This window comes from Symphalangus syndactylus, chromosome 12 (assembly GCF_028878055.3).
Source record: "Symphalangus syndactylus isolate Jambi chromosome 12, NHGRI_mSymSyn1-v2.1_pri, whole genome shotgun sequence".
Classification (NCBI taxonomy): domain Eukaryota; kingdom Metazoa; phylum Chordata; class Mammalia; order Primates; family Hylobatidae; genus Symphalangus; species Symphalangus syndactylus.
Genome location: NC_072441.2, coordinates 76,065,053 through 76,091,723, shown reverse-complemented (window position 1 = coordinate 76,091,723; position 26,671 = coordinate 76,065,053). Strand labels below are relative to the sequence as shown.

At 38.3% G+C, this 26,671-nt stretch overlaps 1 pseudogene; it reads right to left on the bottom strand.

The window, feature by feature from the left end:
* Positions 1 to 26,671, bottom strand: part of LOC134734857 (embigin-like) — a 66,245-nt pseudogene that overhangs the window by 23,258 nt on the left and 16,316 nt on the right.

Below are 26,671 nucleotides of genomic sequence, written 5' to 3'. Positions count from 1 at the left end.
CAGTAATATAATATAGCAATTAATAAATTCCTACTTACTTCTCACCATTATCTCACTGGGGAATATTATAAAAACTATCATATATGGTGCTAAGGGTTATATGTTGATTGAATCATTTAATCTTCACAACAGCTTTATGAAGTAAGTATCAGTGTTACAATTCCAACTTTAGAGATGAGGCAAAGAGAGGCTGACTATCTTGTCTAAGATCACACATCAAGACAAAGGCAACACTGAATCTCAGATTTAGGTATGCCTGAATCCAGATTGTGATAACCAAGAGAATATACCAACTCTCAAACATATTAAATTCTCATTACAATGGAATTAACTTCATCACCTTCAAACGGTTGAACCAAGATTTTAAATAAAAGAAAATATTAATAGAAGATTAAAGAAATGTACGGTGTAGCTATATACCAATGTGAGTGTGACGATAAATGAACAGTGCAATCAAAATATTTTAAAAATACACACTTTCAACTAAACATAGTTTTACATAACTTAAAATGCAACACAGTTTTTCTTAATGGTAGGCCATCCTCCAAGCCCTAATCATTGTCTCACTGTTTCCTATAATACTTTGCAGGTGTTTCTGCAGTTTGCTGTGCTTCTGCAGTTTGCTTTCCTTCCTGTCAAGAAATCACAGCATCAAAAACATGCAAAAAGCTCTACCTTTTTACATATTTTGTGGTTAGCCAACAAACTAATGTGAGCTCAGTCAACAATGTTTCAACTTCCTTAATACTGCACAACTGCAATGCATTTTTGCTGCTTTAGAGTGCTGCAAAAACATATATGACATCTGTATTTCTAAAGTGATAACAATTTGTTGTTTCTGAAACATATATTTAAGACTGTTCTTAAAACCATATAGTAATTTATACCTGTCTAAATAATTTCTTATTTTCATAGATAACATTTTTAAAGTATATGGGCCTTTCAGCAATTTGCAGTCTTCAGAGAAATGACATTTAGATTTTCTTGGGTCTATTCAGGACCCAATCTTGTAAACATTTCGCCAGAAATAAAAGTCTGCTTTGTTCTTTATTAAGAAAAAGAAAATATGGAAGAAGCCAATTAAAATTTATTGGATAGGATAGTGTTTCCAAACATGCTTTAAAGACAGAAACGCTTACTAAAAACAGTTAAGTGAACTGTGACATATATGACGGATTAAGTGGGACAACTCTGATACAAGCCAAGAAAGAAAATACAGAGCCCTATTAGCCTGACTTTCCATTATTCATAATGAGGTAGGAGGTGGAATGTGACTCTGGACCAGATTGAAGACTGACAGAAACAAGGAAGAGGTAACGAAAGCTCCCCTCCATAAGACACACCAACCAGCAACATGACAGTTTACCATTGCCATGGCTACACCCAGAAGTTACCATCCCTTTCCATGGCAATGATCCAGAAGTTACCTTCTGTTTTCTAGAAATTTCTGAATAGCCTGCCCCTTAATTTGCACATAATTAAAAGTAGTATAAACATGGCTGCAGAACTGCCCCTGAGCTGCTACTCTTGACACCCTGTGCAGGGGGTACCCCTGCTCTGAAGGAGAAGTCACAGAGCTGTAACACCCCTGCCTCAATAAAGCTGATTTTTCTACCACCAGCTCGCTCTTGAATTCTTTCCTGAGCCAACCTTCTCTGGCTAAACCCCACTGTTGGGATTCACCTGCCCTGTAACAATTTCACCATAAAAGTCAGTGAAGCTTCATGATGCAACCCAAAATGTCTATTAAACATCCAGAATCCTTACAGAAACAGAAGGCCATACTAACATGAGGCCAACACCCCTATATAAAAATGATACAATGGATCTTATTTTTATCATTAATGTTGTGTGTCTTAAACATATGGGGTTAACTTATGAATAAGAATTCTCAAAGTTTACATCCAAAATTTATAAAACATAATACTATTCCCTTGACTCTTGTAATTTCACTTCTCTCTCAAATAAGTCTTATATTGATTGAATAATCATGATAGTTTATTAAGTGATCCCATCACCAAGTTATTACATGCCATCTGATTAGTGCCACACCAATGTGATACAGCCTAAAACACATGTGCTTCCTGAATCCCATAAACTTAAAATGTGATATCACCAATGTGCACAGAGAAACCTGAAATTATATAAACCCAACTTGAGTAAAATGTAGTACATATACACTTTGATACACTTTTTTATATGTATATAAAATTTCCAAGTAATCCCTGGAGACTCCCTTAAGACCTATGAACTATGTGGCTGGTGTTATATAAGCCGAGCCTATTTTCAAACTTTTAGAATTTTTTTTACACAGACATCCTCAAAAGAAAGAGAAATACCAGAAAACATGAATGGCTTCTACACAAATGAAGCCAGGTTTTCCAAAATAATTCATCAAAGATTTGGCAATATTTCGGAAAATGTGTTAAAATTATTTAAGTGGAGATGCTAGTTGAATTTCACTAAACAAAGCTTCTATCAGTCACTGTTTTCCTCCACTTCAATTAGCAACAAATTAAGGCATGTAATGGTTATTTCTCTACTTTCTAAACTGATCTAACATCATTTCAAAGAAAAACAAAAACAATTCTATTTGAATTCCAGAATTGCATGTCTCTTGTTTCAACAATGTAGTATTTGAGACAATAACATTGGGTAATAATCTAATAATGAAATATATTTTTCTACAACATAGAGAACAACACTGCAACTATTGTTTATATCAGTTACAGGAAAACTATAGTAAATGGTTACATTGTTTTAGTAACCAAATACATTTGTTTCCACTGTTTCCAAATAATTAACATGAAGTTAATCCAACACTATAGTGGGGAACACTGATCATATTTTTGGACAACCAGAATCCGAACACCCTTCCCACCCGTGTAAGGTTTGGTGATAGGCAAAGTATTCACTCACTGTGAAAACCTAAGAACAGATATTTCTTCTCTCTGCCCAGCTGAGCACCAGGGTTTGGCCACGTTAATTATAACCTTCTACTCATGGCTTTAAAGTTAGAGGGAGGGAGTTAGGGACCTAGGCAGAACTGAAAATTAATCACAATAGCAATGGCAAGTGTCTAGCAGTGATTGTGCCTCATTATTCTTTCACTCACTCATTTAACACTTATTTACTGGACACCTACCACATGCTTTTCATTTATCCACTCGTTCAACAATTTTACTAAAAATACATTACGTGCCTTTATTCTAGACCCTAGTATCAAGAGTCCAGTGCCCGCAGAAATATCTTAAGCAGACTCTTCCAGTAATCCTTGCTTTCTCTCATCCTGAGGTCCTTGGCATTGCCAGAACTTGATTTCCAGTTTTCTCATCAATTCTGCTAGCCAAAATCTTTTATTCCTCAAATTATTTCCTGCTTAACTGGCTATAGATTGTTTCTGGGCTTGAGATCATTAACCTAATCCATATACACCTATCAAGATTTACACTAGATACTTCATCTATGCACTCCTTCCATTTGATTAAAATTACATAGCACTGATGTCACTTGGCAGCTCACAAATATCTAGAACATATGATAATATTTGGTCCCCAGAATAAATTCTGCAAAGTGGTAATCATAGTACCAGTTCAGTACATCTGAAAGACAATACCTGAGGTTACACAGGGGACAAGATCCAGGCTGAGGTAGCAGTCCAGGACTCAGATCAGCCAGTCCCTGGCCCTGTATGCTCCCCTCCATGGCAAGTCCTGCCCTTTTGTTCTTGTAGCTATAACTCACACTTTAGTATTTTTTCCATCTCTTCTACATTTACAAATGAAAATCATCTCAAGCCATAACAACTTGCCTCCGATCTTTATATCTAATGTCTGCCTTCTCTACCCCGATAAAAAGCTTTCATTTATTTTGAACCATTTTGCACATATCCACTTCAATATAATGGAAGAAAGGAACAGCAAATGGCAATGTCATATCATTTGATTCCCCAGTACACGAACCATTTAAATTTTGAAATGGATTATTCTAATGGATTTCAAAATTATTTTAGTACCAGAATTGTTTCAGAAATAAATCAGAGGAAAACTTAAATAGAACCCCCACCTACACCACCTACACACACACACACACACACACACACACAGATAACTGTATAAAACTGATAAAACATGTTGCTACAATTAGTGAAGACTGGAGAGGGCGTGGAAAGCATTCAAGATTGGCCTCTTCATCCCTTCATCTTCTTTCCCCATCATGGTTACGTCGCATGGAACAAAGGATTTAAAAGTGACACATGCACACGTATGTTCACTGCAGCACTATTCACAACAGGAAAGACATAGAATTAACCCAAATGCCCATCAATGATAGACTGGATAAAGAAAATGTGGTGCATATACACCATGGAATTCTATGCAGCCACAAAAAGGAACAAGATCAAGTTCTTTGCAAGGACATGGACAAAGCTGGAAGCCTTTTTCCTCAGCAAACTAACACAGGAACAGAAAACCAAATACCGCATGTACCCACGTATAAGTGGGAGGTGAACAATAAGAACACATGGACACAGGGAGGGGAGCAACAGACATTGGGGCCTGTCGAGGGAGGGCAGGGGGTGCAGAGCATTAGGGAAAAGAGCTAATGCATGCTGGGCTTACTGCCTAGGTGATGGATTGATAGGTACAGCAAACCACCATGGCACACGTTTACCTATGTAACAAACCTGCACATCCTGCACATGTACCCCAGAATTTAAAAAATAAAATACAATAAAAGTAATTGGATTTCATCAAAGGAGAGGTAAACACAAACCTCAGTACACACCAGATCAAGATAAGGGCTCATAACTACCTAATGTAAACTGAAAAGCATGGCCTGCTACCTTGGTAATGAATTTCTCCAAACTGCAGGTGTTTACACCCTGATGCCAGTCCTTGATATTGAGTCTTAACAATGGTTTATGTCTCATGGTATCAACTTCTAAGGTGCTAGCCATGCAGACACTCAGGGAGGCAGTACATACATTTTGTACACACCCCACGTGACTGACGGTCTCAGGTCACATGCCTCCTTTGCAGAAAGGGCTCCTCTAACCTTACAACACTGCTAACAACCGACTATCTCTATCACACTTCCTTTATATACTTCCTAGCATTTGGCACTGTCTGGTTTTGCCTTTCATATTAATTTGTTTATTTACTTATTCATTGCCTTTCCCACTGAAACATATACTGTATGACATGGGGGAAGGAGGGCAGAAAGGGAAGTCTGCCACATTCACCACTGTAAACCAGGCTTTCAATAAATTTTTGTTGAAATGGTTGTAGCTCCTGGAATATAGTACTTAAAACATGAATCACTTCTTTAGACAGATAAGGCACCTTGTCTTAGACTGAGAGTTCAAGCATATTAAAATTCTGCCTCATGATTTACATGAGGAATTCTAGGTGGAAAGTACTTTACGGGATATGCAAGAAATGCATAAGTTCTTGTCTCACACAGTTGACTCATCGATTGGCCAAAACAAATTTGTTTAGTACTTTTATATGCTATATGTGATACAGAAGGGATTTAAAAATTACTAATCTAGCAGGGAACATATAACTCAAACATACAGAACTACAATTAAGTTTAACTACAAGAGATACTCTAAATCAAATGAGATCTAAATCACAGATGGCAATACAATAGTATAAAAACATTAACTTTCCCCAAAATAAATCTACAAAGTCAGTGAAATTCCAAAAGTACTATAATACTTTCCCCAAAATAAATCTACCAAGTCAGAATCAGTCAAATTCCAAAAGTACTTTTTACAGAACCCAATTTTAAGAAGTGCAACCATCAAAAAGTGGGCAAAGGATATGAACAGACACTTCTCAAAAGAAGACATTTATGCAGCCAAATGACACATGAAAAAATGCTCATCATCACTGGCCATCAGAGAAATGTAAATCAAAACCACAACGAGATACCATCTCACATCAGTTAGAATGGCGATAATTAAAAAGTCAGGAAACAACAGGTGCTGGAGAAGATGTGGAGAAATAGGAACACTTTTACACTGTTGGTGGGACTGTAAACTAGTTCAACCATTGTGGATGTCAGTGTGGCAATTCCTCAGGGATCTAGAACTAGAAATACCATTTGATCCAGCCATCCCATTACTGGGTATATACCCAAAGGATTATAAATCATGCTGCTGTAAAGACACATGCACACGTATGTTTACTGCGGCACTATTCACAATAGCAAAGACTTGGAACCAACTCAAATGTCCAACAATGATACACTGGATTAAGAAAATGTGGCACATATACACCATGGGATACTATGCAGCCATAAAAAAGGATGAGTTCATGTCCTTTGTAGGGACATGGATGAAGCTGGAAACCATCATTCTCAGCAAACTATTTCAAGGACAAAAAACCAAACACCACATGTTCTCACTCATAGGTGGGAATTGAACAATGAGAACACATGGACACAGGAAGGGGAACATCACACACCCAGGCCTGTTGTGGGGTGGGGGGAGGGGGGAGGGACAGCATTAGGAGATATACCTAATGTTAAATGACGAGTTAATAGGTGCAGCACACCAACATGGCACATGTATACATATGTAACAAACCTGCACGTTGTGCACATGTACCCTAAAACTTAAAGTATAATAAAAAAAAGTGCATGTGAAAGAATGAAAGTCCAAGAAAGAAAATGTTTTTCTAAAAAGAACAGAGATAAAAAGATATGTTTTTAAAAATAATACTAACATGTTAATTATGCCATAAAATACCAAGAAATTAATGAAATAAAATAGGCAGAACTTTTCAGACTGCAAGCAAAAATCTATTAGTGGATCAGGAAATCAATTTAATAGTTATCACCAGATTTGTTTTTTTAATAGAATGGAGTAAAAGAGAAATTATCAGAGTATAACAAGCCTATTAGGTGTAGGTGTAGGTGTTATTCGATGAATATTTTGTTTCATATGTGTGTGAACATGCAGTTGGTGCATCAGGTTACAAAGTAAAATGTACTTCTTACTTTGGGAAGTAGTTTAATAACTTCGTAAAACAATGCAACAATAGAGAAACAGAACAGAGTTTGGGAACTGAAAATATGATTAGAGGGCTATTTCAAAGCTATCAGGAAAAGGAGAACGATTCAGTTAAGAGCATTGAGACGCTGGCTAACTGTTGTACAAAATCATAACCATAAAATTAGTTCCTTCTCACATACAAAACATAAAACTATATCAAAAATGGGTTAAAAAGTGAAAGGTGGAAAAGTACGCGAATAATACGAGGAAACATATAATGAAATTTCTTCACAATTAAAAAACACCACATAAAAGTTTAAAGTGGGAAAAAATATTAGCAACTTCTATAAAAAATAAAAATTCAGTATCCAAAATTTCTGCCTACCTCATTTAAATTAATTCAAAAAATAAAATATAAGCCTAGTATGTGGGTCAGGGGAAGGGGCCAACTGTCAAGATGTTTTGAAGGCCAATCTGGAAGTATATATTAAAATAAAGATGTGCATAATTTCTAACTGAGCAATTCTACTTTGTAGTATTTATCATAGAGAAACACTCACAATTATGCCCAGAGAGATATATGTAGGGTGTCCCTTGCTACATGGTTTATAACAAAAAATATATTAGCCAACTAGGGTCCATTAGGAAAAAAATGTCTAAGTAAGCTGGTGTATTTATACCGTTCATACAAGTTAAAAAAAAAAAAACAAGCTAGATTCATATGCAATATGACTAGATCTCCAAAAGCTAATGTTGAATGACAAAAATCAATTTTCAGAACAATATGTATGGACTAATACCACTAAAACTAAAGAATACAAACAATACTACATAGTTTTTATGGATGCACACATACGTACATACACACACACACACACACACAGCATGGGAAAAACCACATTGAACAGAGTATACCACTGGAAAAGAGGAGAGAGAAGAGAGAGAGAAATGGTGGGTAATTTGGGGTGGAGCCAAGATGGCCGAATAGGAACAGCTCCGGTCTCCAGCTCCCAGCCCCAGCGACATAGAAGACGGGTGATTTCTGCATTTCTGCTTGAGGTACCGGTTTCATCTCACTAGGGAGTGCCTAACAGTGGGTTCAGGACAGTTGGTGAAGCGCACTGTGCGCGAGCCGAAGCAGGGCGAGGCATTGCCTCACTCGGGAAGCGCAAGGGGTCAGGGAGTTCCCTTTCCTAGTCAAAGAAAGGGGAAACAGACGGCACCTGGAATATGGGGTCAGTCCCGTCCTAATACTGCGCTTTTCCAACGGGCCTGGAAAACGGCACACTAGGAGATTGTGTCCCGCACCTGGCTCGGAGGGTCCTATGCCCACAGAGTCTTGCTGATTGCTAGCACAGCAGTCTGAGATCACGCTGCAAGGCGGCAACGAGGCTGGGGGAGGGGCGCCCACCATTGCCCAGGCTTGCTTAGGTAAACAAAGCAACCAGGAAGCTCGAACTGGGTGGAGCCCACCACAGCTCAAGGAGGCCTGCCTGCCTCTGTAGGCTCCACCTCTGGGGGCAGGGCACAGACAACCAAAAACTCAGCGAGAACCTCCACAGCCTTAAATGTCCCTGTCTGACTGACAGCTTTGAAGAGAGTAGTGGTTCTCCCAGCACGCAGCTGGAGATCTGAGAATGGACAGACTGCCTCCTAAAGTGGGTCCCTCACCCCTGAGCAGCCTAACTGGGAGGCACCCCCCCAGTAGGGACAGACTGACACCTCATTCAACCGGGTACTCCTCTGAGACAAAACTTTCAGAGGAACTATCAGACAGCTGAATTTGTGGTCTCATGAAAATCCGCTGTTCTGCAGCCACCGGTGCTGACACCCAGCCAAACAGGGACTGGAGTGGACCTCTAGTAAACTCCAACAGACCTGCAGCTGAGGGTCTTGTCTGGTAGAAGGAAAATTAACAAACAGAAAGGACATCCACACCAAAAACCCATCTGTACATCACCATCATCGAAGACAAAAAGTAGACAAAACCACAAAGATGGGGAAAAAACAGACCAAAAAAACTGGAAACTCTAAAAAACAGAGCACCTCTCCTCCTCCAAAGGAACGCAGTTCCTCACCAGCAACAGAACAAAGCTGGATGCAGGATGACTTTGATGAGATGAGAGAAGAAGGCTTCAGACGATCAAACTACTCTGAGCTACGAGAGGAAATTCAAAACAATAGCAAAGAAGTTAAAAACTTTGAAAAAAAATTAGAAGAATGGATAACTAGAATAACCAATGGAGAGAAGGGCTTAAAGGAGATGATGGAGCTGAAAGCCAAGTTTCGAGAACTACGCGAAGATTGCAGAAGCCTCAGTAGCAGATGCGATCAACTGGAAGAAAGGGTATCGCTGATAGAAGATGAAATGAATGAAATGAAGAGAGAAGGGAAGTTTAGAGAAAAAAGAATAAAAAGAAATGAACAAAGCCTCCAAGAAATTTGGGACTATGTGAAAAGACCAAACCTACGTCTGATTGGTGTACCTGAAAATGATGGGGAGAATGGAACCAAGTTGGAAAACACTCTGCAAGATATTATCCAGGAGAACTTCCCCAATCTAGCAAGGCAGGACAGCATTCAGATTCAGGAAATACAGAGAACGCCACAAAGATACTCCTCGAGAAGGGCAACTCCAAGACACATAATTGTCAGATTCACCAAAGTTGAAATGAAGGAAAAAATGTTAAGGGCAGCCAGAGAGAAAGGTCGGGTTACCCACAAAGGGAAGCCCATCAGACTAACAGCTGATCTCTCAGCAGAAACTCTACAAGCCAGAAGAGAGTGGGGGCCGATATTCAACATTCTTAAAGAAAAGAATTTTCAACCCAGAATTTCCTATCCCGCCAAACTAAGCTTCATAAGTGAAGGAGAAATACTTTACAGACAAGCAAACGCTGAGTGATTTTGTCACCACCAGGCCTGCCCTAAAAGAGCTCCTGAAGGAAGCACTAAACATGGAAAGGAACAACCGGTACCAGCCCCTGCAAAAACATGCCAAATTGTAAAGACCATCGAGGCTAGGAAGAAACTGCATCAACTAACGAGCAAAATAACCAACTAACATCATAATGACAGGATCAGATTCACACATAACAATATTCACGTTAAATGTAAATGGGCTAAATGCTCCAACCAAAAGACACAGACTGGCAAACTGGATAAGGAGTAAGGACCCATCAGTGTGCTGTATTCAGGAAACCCAACTCACGTGCAGAGACACACATAGACTCAAAATAAAGGGATGGAGGAAGATCTATCAAGCAACTGGAAAACAAAAAAAGGCAGGGGTTGCAATCCTAGTCTCTGATAAAATAGACTTTAAACCAACAAAGATCAAAAGAGACAAAGAAGGCCATTACATAATGGTAAAGGGATCAATTCAACAAGAAGAGCTAACTATCCTAAATATATATGCACCCAACACAGGAGCACCCAGATTCATAAAGCAAGTCCTCAGTGACCTACAAAGGGACTTAAACTCCCACACAATAATAATGGGAGATTTTAACACCCCACTGTCAGCATTAGACAGATCAACGAGACAGAAAGTTAACAAGGATATCCAGGAATTGAACTCAGCTCTACATAAAGTGGACCTAATAGACATCTACAGAACTCTCCACCCCAAATCAACAGAATATACATTTTTTTCAGCACCACACCACACCTTTTCCAAAATTGACCACATAGTTGGAAGTAAAGCTCTTCTCAGCAAATGTAAAAGAACAGACATTATAACAAACTGTCTCTCAGACCACAGTGCAATCAAACTAGAACTCAGGATTAAGAAACTCAGTCAAAACCGCTCAACTACATGGAAACTGAACAACCTGCTCCTGAATGACTATTGGGTACATAATGAAATGAAGGCAGAAATAAAGATGTTCTTTGAAACCAACGAGAACAAAGACAAAACATACCAGAATCTCTGGGACACGTTCAAAGCAGTGTGTAGAGGGAAATTTATAGCACTAAATGCCCACAAGAGAAAGCAGGAAAGATCCGAAATTGACACCCTAACATCACAATTAAAAGAACTAGAAAAGCAAGAGCAAACACATTCAAAAACTAGCAGAAGGCTAGAAATAACTAAAATCAGAGCAGAACTGAAGGAAATAGAGACACAAAAAACCCTTCAAAAAATTAATGAATCCAGGAGCTGGTTTTTTGAAACGATCAACAAAATTGATGGACCGCTAGCAAGACTAATAAAGAAGAAAAGAGAGAAGAATCAAATAGATGCAATAAAAAACGAAAAAGGGGATATCACCACCGATCCCACAGAAATACAATCTACCATCAGAGAATACTACAAACACCTCTATGCAACTAAACTAGAAAATCTAGAAGAAATGGATAAATTCCTCGACAAATACACCCTCCCAAGACTAAACCAGGAAGAAGATGAATCTCTGAATAGACCAATAACAGGTTCTGAAATTGTGGCAATAATCAATAGCTTACCAACCAAAAAGAGTCCAGGACCTGATGGATTCACAGCTGAATTCTACCAGAGGTACAAGAAGGAACTGGTACCATTCCTTCTGAAACTATTCCAATCGATAGAAAAAGAGGGAATCCTCCCTAACACATTTTACGAAGCCAGCATCGTCCTGATACCAAAACCTGGCAGAGACATAACCAAAAAAGAGAATTTCAGACCAATATCCTTGATGAACATTGATGCAAAAATCCTCAATAAAATACTGGCAAACCGAATCCAGCAGCACATCAAAAAGCTTACCCACCATGATCAAGTGGGCTTCATCCCTGGGATGCAAGGCTGGTTCAACATATGCAAATCAATAAATGTAATCCAGCATATAAACAGAACCAAAGACAAAAACCACATGATTATTTCAATAGATGCAGAAAAGGCGTTTGACAAAATTCAACAACCCTTCATGCTAAAAACTCTCAATAAATTAGGTATTGATGGGACGTATCTCAAAATAATAAGAGCTATCTACACCAAACCCACAGCCAATATCATACTGAATGGGCAAAAACTGGAAGCATTCCCTCTGAAAACTGGCACAAGACAGGAATGCCCTCTCTCACCGCTCCTATTCAACATAGTGCTGGAAGTTCTGGCCAGAGCAATCAGGCAGGAGAAGGAAATAAAGGGTATTCAATTAGGAAAAGAGGAAGTCAAATTGTCCCTGTTTGCAGATGACATGATTGTATATCTAGAAAACCCCATTGTCTCAGCCCAAAATCTCCTTAAGCTGATTAGCAACTTCAGCAAAGTCTCAGGATACAAAATTAATGTACAAAAATCACAAGCATTCTTGTACACCAATAACAAACAAACAGAGAGCCAAATCATGAGTGAACTCCCATTCACAATTGCTTCAAAGAGAATAAAATACCTAGGAATCCAACTTACAAGGGATGTGAAGGACCTCTGCAAGGAGAACTACAAACCACTGCTCAATGAAATAAAAGAGGATACAAACAAATGGAAGAACATTCCATGCTCATGGGTTGGAAGAATCAATATCGTGAAAATGGCCATACTGCCCAAGGTAATTTATAGATTCAATGCCATCCCCATCAAGCTACCAATGACTTTCTTCACAGAATTGGAAAAAACTACTTTAAAGTTCATATGGAAACAAAAAAGAGCCCCCATCGCCAAGTCAACCCTAAGCCAAAAGAACAAAGCTGGAGGCATCACGCTACCTGACTTTAAACTATACTACAAGGCTACAGTAACCAAAACAGCATGGTACTGGTACCACAACAGAGACATAGATCAATGGAACAGAACAGAGCCCTCAGAAATGATGCCGCATATCTACAACTATCTGATCTTTGACAAACCTGACAAAAACAAGAAATGGGGAAAGGATTCCCTATTTAATAAATGGTGCTGGGAAAACTGGCTAGCCATATGTAGAAAGCTGCAACTGGATCCCTTCCTTACACCTTATACAAAAATTAATTCAAGATGGATTAAAGACTTATAAGTTAGACCTAAAACCATTAAAATCCTACAAGAAAACCTAGGCAATACCATTCAGGACATAGGCGTGGGCAAGGACTTCATGTCTAAAACACCAAAAGCAATGGCAACAAAAGCCAAAATCGACAAGTGGGATCTCATTAAACTAAAGAGCTTCTGCACAGCAAAAGAAACTACCATCAGAGTGAACAGGCAACCTACACAATGGGAGAAAATTTTTGCAACCTACTCATCTGACAAAGGGCTAATATCCAGAATCTACAATGAACTCAAACAAATTTACAAGAAAAAAACAAACAACCCCATCAAAAAGTGGGCAGAGGACATGAACAGACACTTCTCAAAAGAAGACATTTATGCAGCCAAAAAACACATGAAGAAATGCTCCTCATCACTGGCCATCAGAGAAATGCAAATCAAAACCACAGTGAGATACCATCTCACACCAGTTAGAATGGCCATCATTAAAAAATCAGGAAACAACAGGTGCTGGAGAGGATGTGGAGAAATAGGAACACTTTTACACTGTTGGTGGGACTGTAAACTAGTTCAACCATTGTGGAAGTCAGTGTGGCTACTCCTCAGGGATCTAGAACTAGAAATACCATTTGACCCAGCCATCCCATTACTGGGTATATACCCAAAGGACTATAAATCATGCTGCTATAAAGACACATGCACACGTATGTTTATTGCGGCACTATTCACAATAGCAAAGACTTGGAACCAACCCAAATGTCCAACAACGATAGACTGGATTAAGAAAATGTGGCAGATATACACCATGGAATACTATGCAGCCATAAAAAATGATGAGTTCATGTCCTTTGTAGGGACATGGATGAAACTGGAAAACATCATTCTCAGTAAACTATCTCAAGGACAAAAAACCAAACACCGCATGTTCTCACTCATAGGTGGGAATTGAACAATGAGAACTCATGGACACAGGAAGGGGAACATCACGCTCCGGGGACTGTTGTGGGGTGGGGGGAGGGGGGAGGGACAGCATTAGGAGATACATCTAATGCTAAATGATGAGTTAATGGGTGCAGGAAATCAACATGGCACATGGATACATATGTAACAAACCTGCACATTGTGCACATGTACCCTAAAACCCTTAAGTATAATAAAAAAAATAATAATAAAATTAAAAAAAAAAAAAAAAGAAAGAAATGGTGGGTAATTCAATGAGACTTGAACCTCATCAGTCAAGTTTTTTATTTCACCTCCTGAAGTTCTATTTGGATATTTTTCAATCCTGCTTTGTCTTTTTAAAAAACAGTATAATATTCATTCTCATGTTTTTAATATTTGTTTTATTTCTCTACCTAGTATTTCTATAATCTGAAGCTCTGGAATGTCTAATCCTACTGCTCCTTAGCTCTGTTAGGGACTGTGTGTTTGTTTTTCATATTTTTGTTTTGTGACATGTTGAGACATGTAACAGCAGGGATTATGTCACCAGAATGGACAATGCATTCTTCCACAGAGGGTTTTTCATTGCTTTCCTGTGGAAGTACTACCTGCCAGGGTCATTTTTGTGTTATTTCTCAGCTCGGAGGATCCTGTACAGTATAATGCAGGTAATGTAAATTTGCAATTTAAACTTTGTTGAGGGCAGGTCCACATCTTTAAATAATAAGAGAAATCTTTGGGGGTTTGGAGGTTTTCTTTAAAAAATTATTTTTATTCATATTATTTTTAATTGGCAGGTAACACTGGGAATCTTTTGGTTTAAATGCCTAACAAAACTGTAAAAGAAAGAAGCCAACTTGTCATCTTGTGCTGTCAGCTGATTTTCTTCCCTAAATCAACTGTTTCCCTACATTTACAGCCCAGGAAGGATAGTTTTCTGCAGGTTTTCAGTTCCAACTCTCCTCCTTGCATGAACTCAAGGCCTTCTTTCTTATATTTTTGTAGCTGTTAAAACTCAAATATCTTGGCAACAAACACAGGAAACCTAACACAATATCAGTTAATGGGTTTCATGCCCTGATCACCAATTTTGATCAGTAGAAACTTCTTTACTTTTGTGTACATAGCTATATATTTAAAAGAATGTTTACTGTATTTTAGATATTCGTAGGTGTGGCAGGAGGGTTTTCAGATTTTCTAATTTACTCTAATGCTGAAACTAATGTTTTAATATTTTCAAAACGGAACTTATTTTTACTTACAGAATTAAAAATTAACAAAAAGACAGTAAATACATATCAGAGAAGCAGGAACATATGTGCTTCTCCGATACGTGCTTTATTGAAGATGGGATCTTGGCTCCATTCTTAAAGAGAGGAAGGATCTAAACACCAGTAGGAGGGAGGGAAGAGACAGGTCCCACTTACAGAGTATGAGGTCCTGTGCCTGTGATTCAGCACCATCATCTAACTTTATGGTGAAATTCTTTACTAAACGTTAATCACAAGATTATTAAATCATGTGTATTCCCACGATAAGGGGATGGGAAACATGTGCAGGACTCTCATTTTTAATGTATAGAACAGTGGGGATAATTTTCAAATGGGGAAAATTTTGTCCCCCAAGGAATGTTTGACAATATCTAGAGACATATCCAGCTGTCATAACTTAGCAGGTGTTACTCACATCTAGTGGATAATGGCTAGGAATGCTGTTAAACAACCTACAATTCTGCAAACAACCTCCTACAACCAAGAATCATCCAGCCCCAAACATGAATACCTTTGTTAATAAACACAAAAACAAAAACAAAAAAAACCTGATATACAACAAAAGTTGATCACAGCCACTACCACTTGTGGTGCTATGGGTAGATCTCTCTTCCATCTTCGCTTTCTCTGACTCTCTATGAATGTTAGGTCTCAATTTTTTTCTCTGTACATCAACAGTCTACATACCAAGTTTCATGAGTGCCTCTGAAAAATGTCATAACATTTGCAGCATTGGAGTCATGCTAGAATCTCTTCTGCAATAAAGTATTTTCACTTCTTTTCTTCTTCTCAATCTTCTCAATCACCTGCCCCTAGAATCTCAGTGGTCCTAACCTAGACCTCTTGCTGGCTGAGATTTAGACAATGTGGTTGTTTTTCCTTATCTTGACTAATCTTCCCGAATCTTACATTGTGCCTTAATTTGCACATCTGCACCTCTAATGTCTGCTTATATTATCTCCTTGGTTCACAAGGACCTTGTGGGACAGCTGCTCACATCTCAACTTGTAAATAAGATGTGCCATTGGGTCAACACAGGAGAGCTGATTCCAATATTAACAAGTTGGTCAAGGAAACTGTCAGCTGTTTATTTTTATTTCAGTCTCTTCTGTTAAACTATAACACACTGATTGAGAAACCAAACACTAATATGCAGAGAGGAGAAAAAAATAAAAATATATTGTGGTAATACAAACAATACAATGAATTCCAAATACTATGGACATTGGAAAATTAAGTACAGGGATATAAAAATAGTCCATTATCAAAAGATCTGTTTTAAAACCCCTGACAGCAGAAAAAATACTTTTAGTTTCAGTCAAGTCAATTACTTTCACAAATTTACGATTAAGCAAGTGCGATTTCTTTTTTTCTGTGGGGCAGGTGAGATGGACTCTTGACCTGTCACCCAGGCTGGAGTGCAGTGGCACAATCTCGGCTCACTGCAACCTCCAACTCCCAGGTTCAAGCGATTCTCCTGCCTCAGCCTCCCAGGTAGAAGGGAATGCAGGTGCCCACCACCACACTTGGTTAATTTTTGTATTTTTGGTAGAGATGGGGTTTCACTATGTTGGCCAGGCTGGTCTCAAACTCCTGGTCTCAGGTGATCCGCCTGCTTCGGCCTCCCAAAGTGCTGGGATTGCAGGCAGCAAATGCAATTTCTAAAACAATAGCTTTATTGCTAAATAAACCTAGAAATAGCAATAAACCTAGAAAACAGCTTTATTTTCCTAGTTTACTACATCATTTCAAAACTAATGTCATTCTTCTTAAAATAAATATAATTGATTTAGTAATGCTGTTAAAAGAAACAAGTAACTGGGCATTATGCCCAGAAAGAAAGGCTGCAAAGCATAATGGTTAATAGCACAGACTGGGCACCAAGCTGCCTGCATTTAAAACCATAAGCTCCAACTCAGGAACTGTGATCCTGGTCAGTTCACTTCGTCTCTTTGTGCCTCTCTTTCCTCACCTGCAAATTACAAATAGTAACAGTACCCACCTCATTGAGCTGTTATAAGAATTAAGTAATTTAGAAATACAAACGTGGTACATAGTCAACATCATGAGTTTGTTAAGTAAATAATTAGCAATGTTTTAAAAATATTAAATAAATAAGCTTTTATGAATCAAAGGCCATGTTTTCATTCTCCCAATCCATATGTTTTCTAGTCTCAAGAATCTTTGGAGAAATATGATGTCAAGAGCCAGACCAAAATCTTTCTGGTCCAAAATTTACAATCAACATATTGTATTTGAATCTCTCTACAAGACACATTTTATCCTAATAGACAGATTAACTTCAACAATGGCCAGAGGGACAGAGAAAATAATAAGTAACAACATAGAAATGTTATAAGTATTGTTTATATACAACAGTGAATAATGATAAAATCAATATTGATACATATCAATGTTATGAAAATATGAAAATGCTCCATTTACAAATAGCAGGTTAAAAATATTAACAGCAGTAAGAAGAAAGTCTATGGTTCACAAGGTAAAAATTGATAATCAGGAATTGGAGTTATCCTGTCATATTCAACTAAATTAGAGTCCAGAGACACAGTAAAAAAGAAAAAAAAAAAAAAAACACTTGGGACACAAAGCACCTGCCCGGGGCTAATACTGCAAGCCAGCTGCTGAAATGACCTGGTATAACTTTAAGATCAGTTTTACCTAGCAGCTTCTGAAACAAACCTCCATGACTCTAAGACTAATTCACCCACCACCATCACTCACTAGTCAGAGCTTGTCAGCTCCCAAAAACTTTACTAGTGCTAATGAGTTTTCTTCCAAAACAATATATAACATTTTTCTCTAATAAAACCTCTAAGCTTCTCCTTGTTTTTCAGTCATACTGAAGACCATTCCACTCTCTGTGTATGCCCTGAACTCTAATTCTGTTCTACCAAATAAAACATTTTGTTTAGAGATTCATCTCGATATTTTTATTTTACATTGACACTAAAAATTATAAATATATCTTCAAATTTAAATTCTGTAGTTCAGTAAAGGTAGTTTCTAAGACCAAACTTTTCGATGGGAAGGAACTAGAGCAACAACATACATGGAAATGTAACCATTCAATGCCCAACTCTGAGATCTAATGTTTCTAAATTAATGTCAAATCTTTTCTTTTGTCAAAAACAAATCCAAAGTTAAATGAAGACATTACTATTATCATTATTATTTGACAGAGTCTCACTCTGTCCCCCAGGCTGGAGTGCAGTGGCTCACTTGAAACTCCTGGGTTCAAGCGATTCTCCCGCCTCAGCCTCCCAAGTAGCTGGGACTACAGGTGTCCACCACCATGCCCAGCTAATTTTTGTATTTGTAGTAGAGACAGAGTTTTGCCATGTTGGCCAGGCTGGTCTTGAACTCCTGACCTCAAGTGATCCACCCACCTTGGCCTCTCAAAGTGCTGGGATTACAGTGGTGAGCCACCCTGCCCAGACTGAAGATATTATTTTTAAAAAGACTACTGCAATAGAGAAAAAGCTCCAAACTTAAGATCTGCAAGGATCCCAAAAGTAAACACAAAACGCTATTTTTTAATATGGAGAGGGATAAGCAGTAAAGCAGGAACTTTCTTAGGGAAACTGGGCAAATGAAAGAGTGTACACAGACAGCATGATCGGGCTGCAGTCAGCCAATTCTCAAGATGTTCTTCATTTTAATGCTTGCTCAGACTTAGGGCAAGCCACGTTTCAGGGGTCTGTAAGGAAGAAAAAAGACAGACTAAAGTTTAATCAAGCCAAGGCAGAGGTAAGTAATGGATAATGGCAAACAATTAGTCTCTTTATAACAGTGGGAATACAGCTTTAAATAGCACTATTTAGAATAAAAGAATAGGAGTTAAACCCTCCAAACAGGTTAAGTAAATAACCAGCCTGATAACAATTAAAAAGTCCATTTTTTGCCCCTGCCCTGAGCATTGACTGTTTCGTTTCCAGGCCCCAGCTGTACTGGTTGAGTAAGTGGTGCCCTGCTGCCAACATTGCCAGGCTGGTTAAAGAATGTGCAAATTGCTTTCTCACAAGAGTCTCTTAAAGAAATATTTCATCTTAACAGAGGCAACCAACAACTAGAACTTGCAAAAAGTAAAAGAACATAAGAAAGTTATAATAATTATTTTTTACAAGAATGAACTCCATACATTGGAATGGGGACATTTGGGAACAAACAAAAGCTGCACAAAGTCACAAAAATGCTCCCCCAAAAAGCTCAATGCAAACTTTCCATTGTTATCAGATTGGGAAACACACAGCTGCACACACACACACACACACACACTTTCTATTCATATTAAACAGAAATAGAGAAACAGTTCATAAGACTAGAGGACAGTTAAACACTAGATGTGTATTTGGAAAAACCTAACTATTGATTTAATAATAGGTTTGTGATGTTTTAAATTCTAATTATAAAATTTTAATATTGTTCCTAAAACAGATTAATGACTCTTAGGAATTTAAAAGACTAAGATTACTTTGGAAACATGGAATCCAAAACTGTGAAAGAAAAAGCAGAGAAAGCAGGGCTGGGTTTAATTTTGGAGTTCCTTGCTTGCTTCTCCTTAGCACAGTGACTCATTTGATATCACCTTTAATTTCTCTGGCTAAAGGTTTTCCAACAGATATACAAATTCTCTTCTTGACCTAGAGTTATGTAATGGATGTACCACCAGGAATTAATGAAAACATAAGAGTACCTGCAAATCAAAATTGATTCTCCCTTTTCTCAGGTATCCATTTTCTGGGGAGCCATTCTTAGCCTTAGCAAGTCTGGAATATTTTCCTCCTTTGTGCCCCCCTAGTGAAACGTCCTCACCACATTAGATTCCAAGCACACTAGTGGTATGTTTTCCCACCGGGCCAGGATCAGGAATTACCACTTCACAAAGCAAAAAGCAGTAGCTTTGTTTAAGAAAAATTGCTTAAACCATTTTTTTGGAATTGCATTATTTGAAACATGATACATTTACCAGTCAGTGATACGTTATGACTCTCCAAGGAAAAGTTATTTGCCATCATTTCTTCTTTGAGAGGTGGACTTGTAAGAGGCGAATCTATAAGAGAAAGAACACGTGATTACACACTCTTACTAAGAGTAAATGACTATCTAAAAACTACTTTGAAACAGCTAAAAAACTGTTGTGAACTATTAATGAAAAACTGCTTTCAGGAAGCTCAAAGTCTTATATACTTCAAAGACATTTAGAGATATATTAGGCTATTAAATGTGAAAAATATTCTGATTTTTTCTTCTTTTTTAACCTAAAAATCCCTACTGACTTACATCAGATGGCTTTTTTTAAATAACACCTTCCATTTTTATTCTACTACTATAGTTTCTTTACAAAACATACATAAACTGAATATGCCAAGGAATTAGATGAGAGAGCCAGAAAACGGAAAGACATGAAGAGGCAGAGAGAGAAGATCAAAGAAGAGCGACAGGCAGACCTTAATAAAGGGAATTAAAAAAACAAAATAGATAGCACTGGGCACCAGGGAACAGAGAAGATAAAATGGCTGACGGGAAACTTTGGGTTGCTATTTGTTTTCTAGCTGCGGTTACCAAGAGGCATGCCCTCTATCACCTGACCTTCAATTTCCTCTGCCTCTGTCACTTCTCTCTCCTTTTGAAAACTTTCATTAAAGAAACAAGGTTTCTATTTCCACCTCTCTCACTCTCCTCCAAGTTATTTTATTTATTTATTTATTTATTTATTTATTTTTTTCAGACCGAGTCTCCCTCTGTTGCCCAGGCTGGAGTGCAGTAGCATGGTCTCGGATCTCTGCAACCTCCGCCTCCCCGGTTCAAGTGATTCTCCTGCCTCAGCCTCCTGAGTAGCTGGGATTACAGGCTCCAGCCACCACGCCCAGCTAATTTTTGTATTTTTAGTAGAGATGGGGTTTCACCATGTCGGCCAGGATGGTGTCAATCTCTTAACCTCGTGATCTGCCCGCCTCGGCCTCCCAAAGTACTGGGATTACAGGCGTAAGCCACTGTGCCCGGCCAACGACAAGGCCTACTGTTCTTTTTATTTTAGAGTACCAAATCTTACCTTCCAGGAAACTACTCAAATATATCAAAAAAGTCAGAGAAGGGGGAAAAAAGGCTTATTATTGGAAATTTGGCTGCATTATTAAATTAAATCCCATTCAACTTAAATGAAACCTGAGCCATTTTTACTACACTTCTTAAAAATAATCTGCTCAAGAGAATTTCAGACCAATATATTTGATGAACATTGATGCAAAAATCCTCAGTAAAATACTGGCAAACCAAATCCAGCAGCACATCAAAAAGCTTATACACCATGATCAAGTGGGCTTCATCTCTGGGATGCAAGGCTGGTTCAACATACGCAAATCAATAAATGTAATCCAGCATATAAACAGAACCAAAGACAAAAACCACATGATTACCTCAATAGATGCAGAAAAGGTCTTTGATAAAATTCAACAACCTTCATACTAAAAATTCTCAATAAATTAGGTATTGATGGGACGTATCTCAAAATAATAAGAGCTATCTATGACAAACCCACAGCCAATATCATACTGAATGGGCAAAAACTGGAAGAATTCCTTTTGAAAACTGGCACAAGACAGGGATGCCCTCTTTCACCACTCCTATTCAACATAGTGCTGGAAGTTCTGGCCAGGGCAATCAGGAAGGAGAAGGAAATAAAGGGTATTCAATTAGGAAAAGAGGAAGTCAAATTGTCCCTGTTTGCAGATGACATGATTGTATATCTAGAAAACCCCATTGTCTCAGCCCAAAATCTCCTCAAGCTGATTAGCAACTTCAGCAAAGTCTCAGGATACAAAATCAATGTACAAAAATCACAAGCATTCTTGTACACCAATCACAGACAAACAGAGAGCCAAATCATGAGGGAACTCCCATTCACAATTGCTTCAAAGAGAATAAAATACCTAGGAATCCAACTTACAAGGGATGTGAAGGACCTCTTCAAGGAGAACTACAAACCACTGCTCAATGAAATAAAAGAGGATACAAACAAATGGAAGAACATTCCATGCTCATGGGTTGGAAGAATCAATATCGTGAAAATGGCCATACTGCCCAAGGTAATTTATAGATTCAATGCCATCCCCATCAAGCTACCAATGACTTTCTTCACAGAATTGGAAAAAACTACTTTAAAGTTCATATGGAACCAAAAAAGAGCCCGCCTCGCCAAGTCAATCCTAAGCCAAAAGAACAAAGCTGGAGGCATCACGCTACCTGACTTCAAACTATACTACAAGGCTACAGTAACCAAAACAGCATGGAACTGGTACCACAACAGAGACATAGATCAATGGAACAGAACAGAGCCCTCAGAAATAATGCCGCATATCTACAACTATCTGATCTTTGACAAACCTGACAAAAACAAGAAATGGGGAAAGGATTCCCTATTTAATAATGGTGCTGGGAAAACTGGCTAGCCATATGTAGAAAGCTGAAACTGGATCCCTTCCTTACACCTTATACAAAAATTAATTCAAGATGGATTAAAGACTTACCTGTTAGACCTAAAACCATAAAAACCCTAGAAGAAAATCTAGGCGATACCATTCAGGACATAGGCATGGGCAAGGACTTCATGTCTAAAACACCAAAAGCAATGGCAACAAAAGCCAAAATTGACAAATGGGATCTAATTAAACTAAAGTGCTTCTGCACAGCAAAAGAAACTACCATCAGAGTGCACAGGCAATCTACAAAATGGGAGAAAATTTTTGCAACCTACTCATCTGACAAAGGGCTAATAACAGAATCTACAATGAATTCAAACAAATTTACAAGAAAAAACAAACAACCCCATCAAAAAGTGGGAGAAAGACATGAACAGATACTTCTCAAAAGAAGACATTTATGCAGCCAAAAAACATATGAAAAAATGCTCATCATCACTGGCCATCAGAGAAATGCAAATCAAAACCACAATGAGATAGCATCTCACACCAGTTAGAATGGCCATCATTAAAAAGTCAGGAAACAACAGGTGCTGGAGAGGATGTGGAGAAATAGGAACACTTTTACACTGTTGGTGGGACTGTAAACTAGTTCAACCATTGTGGAAGTCAGTGTGGCAATTCCTCAGGGATCTAGAACTAGAAATACCATTTGACCCAGCCATCTCATTACTGGGTATATACTCAAAGGACTATAAATCATGCTGCTATAAAGACACATGCACGCGTATGTTTACTGCGGCACTATTCACAATAGCAAAGACTTGGAACCAACCCAAATGTCCAACAATGATAGACTGGTTTAAGAAAATGTGGCACATATACACCATGGAATACTATGCAGCCATAAAAAATGATGAGTTCATGTCCTTTGTGGGGACATGGATGAAACTGGAAACCATCATTCTCAGTAAACTTGCAAGGACAATAAACCAAACACTGCATGTTCTCACTCATAGGTGGGAATTGAACAATGAGAACTCTTGGACACAGGAAGGGGAACATCACACTCCGGGGACTGTTGCGGGGTGGGGGGAGTGGGGAGGGACAGCATTAGGAGATATACCTAATGCTAAATGATGAGTTAATGGGTGCAGCAAACCAACATGGCACATGGATACATATGTAAGAAACCTGCACATTGTGCACATGTACCCTAAAACCTAAAGTATAATAATAAAAAAAGAAAAAAATAGAATACACAAAATATGTTATTTAGTAATTAACATTCATCATTCAAGTAGAAACTAGCATTCTGCAGTTTTGTTCAGCTATAACTGGAAAGTGCTGAAATTTCAAGTATAATTATAACCATCAGTGGTATAGATACAGCAAAATGTATTTTTAGTCAAAAGAATACAAAAGCGATGATAAACATAACCAAAAAATGCTTTAAAAAAATAATAATAATAATCTGCTCAGAAAGTTATTTCTAGTACAAGATTAGATTTCCAGTTCTTTCATTTTCTTATATGTGTGAAAAATGTTATCAAAGTTAGTGATCTCTTTTGTTACTTTAGCTTTAGAACATTGCTTTTACAATATTGCCTAATAAAATAATGTACCTAGCAGAACCTAACTCTCCAATAGGCTGTGTTCCAAAGGTTTAACCACTTCTAAAACAGCTTTGGAAGTTTAATGCACTTTCTAAACCTCCAGGGCACATGTATACCTATGTAACAAACCTGCACATTCTGCACATGTATCTCAGAACTTATAATTTTTTAAAAAAGAAAAAAAGTGGCTGAGCATGGTGGCTCACACCTGTAATCCTAGCACTTTGGGAGGCCAAGGCAGGTGGGTCATGAGGTCAGGAGATGGAGACCACGGTGAAACCCTGTCTCTACTAAAAATACAAAAAAATTAGTTGGGCGGGGTGGCAGGGGCCTGTAGTCCCAGCTACTCAGGAGGCCGAGGCAGTAGAATGGTGTGAAGCTGGGAGGCAGAGCTTGCAGTGAGCCAAGATCACGCCACTGCACTCCAGCCTGGACCATAGAGCAAGACTCCATCTCAAAAAAAAAAAAAACTCCTTAAATAACATATTAAATCAGACTACCCTCTCACAATGATTATATAGGAAAATATGTCCTGAGTTTCTCACTGGGCTATCAAGTATACAAAACCTTTCCTCCAGTCACATCTAGTATTCATTCATTCATTCATTCACTCATTCATTCATATTCATACCCATATTCTCCCATTCTCCCTCTTCTCCCATCACCTTCCTTCTCTGTCTTTTCCCCCTTTTCTCTCTTCCTCTTCCCTCCCACCCTCCCCAATCTTCTCTTTCTTTCTCTCTCTCTCTCACACACACACATACACACACAAACACACATATACACACTGCTTAAATGAAAGGCTCCCATAAATGTTATTTTCCTAATGAAAATTCCTTGTTTCTATTCTTGTGGCTAGCATACTTAGAGGTTAAAGACAAAATATTTCAGAAAGATCAAGGCAGATGCTATTCACTTATGGACAGGAAGCCAGGCAGGGGTAGATGAGAAGGAAACAGCTATTCTACTATATCATCTTTTCTGTGAAGCCTGCAAAATGTAAGCTTTGATATCTTTGCTTTCCTCCCCAGGGATACCCCACTGTACAGCAGAATACAATCTTAAGGGTTTTTATTACACTCTTTATTCCTGAAACAAGCCCATAACCTTTTTGAGATTTCCAGCATCATTTATTATTATGGTTCACAGTATCAGTAACAATAAGAGTGGCATAAAATAAAGAAAAAATGCTTTCTGTCATTCTTATTCCTATTCCACTTAAGTAAGTGAATATACACAGTATCTGATGCACACTTTGTACTGATGGGGAATATGAAGCTGGGCAAACTTGGTCCTTAAGGGGTTATATGGATCATAATAGTAGGGGTTTGGGCCCACAATTTGAAACTGAGAGTCATTAAAATTTCGAGCAGCCCCCATTAATGCATAGTATTGACTATAACTAGCCAGTATATTTTATGCAAATTGGCACATGAGCTAGAGTGTGAAGCCTGAGCCTGGAGGTGGAAGGAGGGTGAAGATAATTCCAGGAAGATGAGCTCCAATGCTGGGGCTATTCTCCCTTACCGATCACTAGGACTTGTCATGGATGGGCTCAACAGCGACCTGTGTCAGAACAAGGAGAGAAAATGAGTCTAAGTTTGGCTTTGGCAGAATCTAAGCTGATGACAGTTGAAGGATAGGAAAGGAAGGAAACACCAAGTTTCCAGAGGTAGGGAAGTCTGGGTATTTCCAGAATATACTAGTTGTTGAGGCCATTTCCAATTGCTGGCTCACATATTAAAAATACAATCAGACATCCATAAACCAAACACCACCAGTACCTTAACTTCATATTCCCTTTAAGGCATTAATCTTGATCAAGCTTCAGGTTCCACTGAAAAAGCCCAAAGTGCAAAAGAACACGTATAACTGCTGTGTGGCTTTTGCCTTCGGAAAAGTCCCTTAAAGAGGCAATATACAGAAATGCCTTAAGTGGAAAAGCAGGACAGCCTACAGAAGGTATTAGGACAGTAAAAGAAGTTCTTTGTTTAAGCAAGTTATTTTTTAACCAAAAAAAAGTGAGAATGTAAACCTTATTGCTTTTAGTTGAAGGACAGCTGGCAGGAGGCTGATTCAGCTAACATTGGGGTTTAAAGGAAATTGGCAGGAGAATCAGGCAGATGTGGTTTGAATGCTTCCCTAAAAGGATTAGGCTGAGTCACAAAAAGAAGTATAAAATGGAGAGGAAGGAATTTGGGGTCTTAATCCAAATTCTGTCACTGACTGTTACTTAGGGTTTCCAAACACCATACGCCCAGCTCAGTGCTTTGAAAATATGTCTTCACTGTAAACCTCATCTGATAGGGAAAAAAATGAGGACCAGAAAAGTTGTATAAATATAAGTGATGATGCCAAGATCACAACATGCATTTCTCAAGTTATCAAACTCACCCTTTCTTAATCATTGCTGGAAAATTTCCATATAGCATTCTTTTACAGGTAGAGACAAA